General features: G+C 37.1%; 1 non-coding gene across 1 annotated transcript; it reads right to left on the bottom strand.

The window, feature by feature from the left end:
* Positions 1-1,375: 1,375 nt before the first annotated feature.
* Positions 1,376-1,480, bottom strand: LOC129674180 (U6 spliceosomal RNA). Its single transcript, XR_008719778.1, has one exon. It is a non-coding gene; the product is annotated as a U6 spliceosomal RNA (small nuclear RNA).
* Between the last annotated feature and the right edge of the window lie 4,980 nt (positions 1,481-6,460).

The following is a 6,460-nucleotide window of genomic DNA, read 5'->3' as shown; positions in this document are numbered from 1 at the left end:
TCGATCATGTGTGATTTAAGTTTTAATAATGTTTCATGTACGAATGTAGGCACTCTTGTATTTGGGGCTTAGATGTTCAGAATTGTGATGTCTTCTCGGTGAATTTTTTGTTTGATGAGAATGTAGTGCCTGCCCCTCCTCATCTTTTTTTATTAATTTTGGTTGAAAGTCTATTTTATTAGACATTATGATAGCTACCCCAGCTTTTTTTTCTGGATCCATTTGCTTGGAAAAAAATTTTTCCAGCCCTTTACTCTGAGGCAGTGTTTATCTTTATTTCAAAGATGCATTTCTTGAATGCAGCAGAATATTGGATCCTGTTTCTGCACCCTTTCTGTTAGACTATGTTTTTTTATTGGAGAGTTGAGTCCATTGATGTTGATAGATAATAGTGACCAATGAGTGTTAGTTCCTTTTACTGTGGAGTTGGTGGTCTTACTGTGATTCATTGCTCATTTTCTTTTAATTTTTTTGGGACATTATCTGTATCTTATGTTTTTTTGGAGTTAGTTGTTTTCATTGGATTGGAGTTTTCCTTCTAGTATCTTCTATAGGACTGGTTTGCTGTGTAGAAATTGCTTAAATTTAGTTTTATCATAGAATATTTTGTTTGTTCATTCTATGATGATTGAATGCTTTGCTGGGTATTGTAGTTTGGGTTGGCATCTGTGGTCCCTTAAAGTCTGTATGACCTCTGCCCAGGCCCTTTTGACTTTCACAGTTTCTGTTGAGAAAGTCTGGTGTGATTTTGATAGGTCTACCTTTAAATGTAACTTGGCCTTTTTCCCTTGCTGTTTTTAATATCTTTTCTTTGTTCTGTATATTTTGTGTTTTGATTATTTTGTGATGTGAGGATTTTCTTTTCTGGTCTAGTCTGTTTGTTGTTCTGTAGGCCTCTTGTGTTTATGGACATCTATTTCTTAAAGTTGGGAAAATTTTCTTCGATAATTTTCTTGAAGATATTTTCTGGACCTTCGAGACTGGAATCTTCTTTTTCATCAATTCCTATTATTCTTAGATTTTGCCTTTGCATGGTGTCTTTGATTCCTTTGGTGTTTTGTGTTTGGGACTTTTCCGATTTTACTTTTTCTTTGAGACAAGTATCAATTTCTGCAAACGTATCTTCAGCACTTGAGATTCTCTTTTCTATCTCTTATATTCTGTTGGTGATGTTTACTTTTGTGGTTCCTGATCTTTTCTTTAAGTTCTCCAGCTCCAGAGTTTTCTATGTGTTTTCTTTATCGATTCTAATTCTATTTTTATGTCTTGCATCATTTCCTTTATCTGTTTGAATGTGGCTTCTTGTCTCTATATGATGGCCTCTAATATTTTGTTTCTTTCTTCTCTATTTGCCACTAATTTTGCTTCTACTTGTAAAAATATGGAATGCTTGACAAATTTGTGTGTCATCCTTGCACAAGGGCCATGCTAATCTTCTCTGTATCATTCCAATTTTAGTATATGTGCTGTTGAAGTGAACCCTGTATTTTTTATTTGCCCAACACATTTTTCTTTTTTGTTTTAAAATATTTATTTATTTAATTTTTCTTTACAATTTATTCATTATATATCTCAATTGAAGCCCTCTCCCTCAACTCCCTCAGTCACACCCTTCTTTCCTCTTACCCCTTATCCCTTTCCTCTAGTCCACTGAAAAAGTTCTCCACTATTGCTATCTGCCCATAGCTTGTTAAGCCTCATCAGGACTGCTTGGAGCCTCTTCCTCTGTGACCTGGCAAGGCTGCAGCATCAGGGGTGAGTTATCAGAGAGCAGTCAACTGAGTTCATGATAGAGGTAACCCCTGATCTCCTCACTCAGAGACCCACATGGAGACTGAACTGCCAATAGGCCACATCTGAGCTGGGGCTCTGGGTCCTCTCCATGCATGGTGCTCCATTGGTGCTTCAGTCTCTGCAGGACCCCTGCACTCAGATCTTTTAGGTTTGTTGGCCTCCTTGTTGGGCTAATATTTCCTCCATATCCCCCTAATCTCACCCCTCTCTTCCTAATAAGCAGATATTAGCAATATAATATAGAATATTTATCTGTAGACCTAAAGAAGCTAACCATTAAGGAGGATCTTAGGGAGGATGCTTAAATCTCATTCAGAATGGCAAACAGGATAGACACAAGAAGTGGTAGAAGAGAGAAAACAGTATGGGAGTCTACTATAGAGGGCTGTCTGAAAGGATTCATCCAACAAGGGATCAATACAATGAAATTCAGGACCAAATTTTGGGCAGAGCACAGGAAGTTTTATGGAACTATTGTATCTTCATTATTAAAAACTTAATTGTGATTCTTACAGGTCAGTGTTTCTGAAAACAATTCCTAAAAACTTCAGAAAATTGGAAGAAAAAATATTTTCTTTTCAAACATGTTTATTTTTTTATAATAATTACAGTTTATTCACTTTGTATCCCAGCTGTGGCCCCCTCCCTTTCTTCCCGCCCAACCCCACCCTCTTTCCTTCATCTTCTCTCAAGCCCCTTTCCAAGTCCACTGATAGGGAGGACCTCCTCCCCTTCCATCTGACCCTAGCCTATTAGGTCTCATCAGGACTGGTTGCACTGTCTTCCTCTGTGGCCTGGCAAGGCTTCTCCCCCACTCAGGAGGAGGTGATCAAAGAGTCAGCCACTGAGTTCATGGAAGAGACAGTCCCTGTTCCCGTGATAAAAATGCCAAAACCATACAGTGGAAAAAAGACAGCATCTTCAACAAATGGTGCTGGCCTAACTAGATGTCTACAAGTAGAAAATACAAATAGATCCATTCTTATCACCCTGCACAAAAACTAAAATCCAAGTGGATCAAAGACTTCAACATAAAAACAGACACACTAAATCAGAAGAAAAAGTGGGGAAGAGCCTTGAACTCATGAGCACAGGAGACAACTTCCTGCGCACAGCACCAACAGCACAGGCTCTAAGATCAACAATCAATAAATGGCACATCATGAAACTGAAAAGCTTCTGTAAAGCAAAGGATACTGTCTTCAGAACAAACCAACAGCCTACAGATTGGGAAAGGATCTTGATCAACCCTATAACTGACAGAGGGCTAATATCCAGAATATGTAAAGAACTTAAGAAGTTAAAAGGCAACAAATCAAGTAATCCAATTAAAAAATGGGGTACAGAGCTAAACAGAGAATTCTCAATTGAGGAATACTGCATTGCAGAGAAACACCTAAAGAAATGCTCAATGTCCTTGGTCATCAGGAAAATGCAAATCAAAATGACCCTAAGATTTTAATTTACATCCACCAGAATGGCAAAGGTTAAAAACTCAAGTGACAACACATGCTGGAGAGGATGTGGAGAAAGGGGAACCCTCCTCCATTGCTGGTGGGAATGTAAAATTCTACAACCACTTTGGAGAAAAAAATTCTTTTTTTTTAAAATTTTTTATTAATTACACTTTATTCATTTTGTATCCCCCCATAAGCCCCTCCCTCCTCCCCTCCCGATCCCACCCTCCTTCCCCTTTCTGCATTCATGCCACTCCCCAAGTCCACTGATAGAGGAGGTTCTCCTCTTCTTTCTGATCTTAGTCTATCAGTTCTCATCAAAAGTGGCTGCATTGTCCTCTACTGTGGCCTGGTAAGGCTGCTCCCCCCTCAGGGGGAAGTGATCAATGAGCAGGCCAATCAGATTATGTCAGAGGCAGTCCCTCTTCCCATTACTATGTAACCCACTTGGACACTGAACTGCCATGGGCTACACCTGTGCAGGGGTTCCAGGTCATCTCCACGAATAGTCCTTGGTTGGAATATGATTTTCTGGGAAGTTCCCTGTGTTCAAATCATCTTGTTCTGTTGCTCTGCTTGTGGAGTTCCCGTCCCCTCCAGCTCTTACTATTTCCCACTTCTTACATAAAATTCCATTCACTCTGCCCATCAGTTGGCCATCAGGCTCAGCATCTGTTCTGTTTTTTTAGAAATATTTTTATTTTAATTTTTATTAATTACACTTTATTCACTTTGTATCCCTGTGTATCTCCATCACTCCCCCCTCCCAATTCCACCCTCCCTTTTCCTTCTCCACGAATGTCCTTTCCCAAGTTCACTGATAGGGGAGGACTTCCTCTCCTTCCTTCTGATCCTAGTCTATCAGAAGTCACTGCATTGTCTTCCTCTGTGGCCTGGTAAGGCTGCTCCCCCCTCAGAGGGAGGTGATCAAAGAGCAGGCCAATCAGTTCGTGTCAGAGACAGTCCCTGTTTTCATTACTATGGAACCCACTTGGACACTGAACTGCCATGGGTTACATCTGTTCAGGGGATCTAGGTTATCTCCATCAATGATACTTGGTTGGCATATCAGTCTCAGAAAAGAACCCTGTGCCCAGATTTTTGGTTCTGTTGTTCTCCTTGTGGAACTCCTCCCCATTTAGAAAGGCAAAGAGGATGGACATCAGAAGAAGGAGAAAACAGGGAACAGGACAAGCGCCTGTCACAGAGGGCAGGCTCTGAAAGGTTCTACCATACAGGGTATCTTTTTTAATTTTTTATTTCTATTTGAAATTGAAAATGTTCTTTTAAAGATCTTTGAAGTGTTATGTTAAAATTTTGATGGGGATTGCATTGAATCTATAGATTGTTTTATGGTAAAATAGCCATTTTAAATATGAGAATCCTACCAATCCATGAGCATGGTAGGTCTTTCCATCTTCTGATATCTCTTTCAATTTCTTTGTTCAAAGACTTGAAGTTTTTGTCATACAGGTCTTTCACTTGCTTGGTTAGAAGTAGCCCAGATATTTTATATTATTTAAGACTCTTTTGAAAAGTGTTGTTTCTCTGATTTTTTTTTTCTCCTTGGTCTATTTGCCATTTGTATGTGGAGGGGCTATTGATTTCTGTGACTGAGTTTTGCATCCAGCAAGTTTTCTGAAAAAGTGTTTATCATTTGTAGGGGATTTTTTAGGTTCATCCATGTATACTATCATAACATCTGTGAATAAAGGTACTTTGGCTTCTTTCTATGCTATTTATATCACCTTGATCTCCTTCACAGATATTATTTCTTTATTCATTCATCTGTTGTACAAAGCTTGTGATCCTAGTACTCAGAGGATAAGGAATGATGATTCTTGTGGGCTTGAGTACAGCTAGGGCTACAGAGTGAGTTCCAGGCCATGTGGCTATATAATGAAACCCTGTCTCAATAACTAAATTAAAAACTAATAAGTGACTATATGAAATATATAGGTAATATTCATATATGTAAAATTTAATTACATACTTCTGTATAACAAATTAACTAAAAATTATTTTATAAATGAACCTATAGTATTCCATTTTTTTGGCTATTGTGAGTTGTGTTACACAGTAAATATTGTAGTGCACATATCTGTATGACTTACCTATTTCAATTCCTGTGGATATTTTTCTATGTGATTGTTCAATTACATGGAGGTTATACACTCTTATCAATAATGTGCAAGACTTTCCTTTTCTGCACATGCTCATGTTACTTGTTATGACTTGTTATGACTTTGCTGACAGTGACTCATACTGGAATAGATATAGCCTCAAGATGGTTTAGATTTGAAATTATCTTATGATTGGTGATTCTGTTAATTTTTTCATATAAGGTTGGTCATTTATGTATCTTCTTTTCAGAATGTGTATTTGGATATGTAACTTATTTTTACTTTGGTTATTTGTGAGTTTTTAATATTGGTATTTTGGAACTTATTTTTTTTCATCTGCATAAATATAATTTTGTTTATTTTTCCTCAAAAGTTTACACAAATTAAAACCTTCAGCATTACATAAAATTTAGAAAGTGTGAATTGCTTGTTCCTATTCTTAGAAGGACAGTGTTCAGTTATTTATGGTCTAGATATAAAGGCATCTAGGTGACTCTTATTGGAAAAGTAATTTTAACATGCTAGCATTTCTTTTTATTTTTGATATTATAATATAATTACATCATTTCTCCCTTCTCTTTAATCTCTCCAATCCCTCCCATGAACTCACTTTGCTCTCTTTAAAATTTATGGGGTCTTTTTCTTTAGTTGTTTATATGTGTGTGTATGTGCATGTGAATGTCCATGTGCATGTATGTGAGCATATGTATGTGTGTACATATTACTAAATATATAAATACACCATGCTCAGTCAATATATAAATGTTACTTGTACATATATGATTTCAGGGCTGACCACTTGGTATTTAATAACCACTTGGTATTTAATAAATTTTATTAATTTTTAATAAAATAATTCCCTCAGAAATTTTTCCGAGGGAAGACTATTTTTCCTACTCCCAGCATTTTTTATTTGCCTGTAGTTCTTGTCTAGGGTTGAGACCTCTGAGAGTTTCCTCTCCCATGTTTGAATATTTATTGATGTTGTCATTGTCCAGGTCTTTTTACCGCCATGTTGATGAGACTTCATGGTGTAGCTTTTCTTTCTTTCTTTCTTTCTTTCTTTCTTTCTTTCTTTCTTTCTTT

Source organism: Psammomys obesus, unplaced genomic scaffold (genome assembly GCF_907164565.1).
Source record: "Psammomys obesus unplaced genomic scaffold, mPsaObe1.curated_primary_1811, whole genome shotgun sequence".
NCBI lineage: Eukaryota > Metazoa > Chordata > Mammalia > Rodentia > Muridae > Psammomys > Psammomys obesus.
Note: the sequence above shows the minus strand (reverse complement) of the source record. Positions and strands in the feature narration are given on the sequence as shown.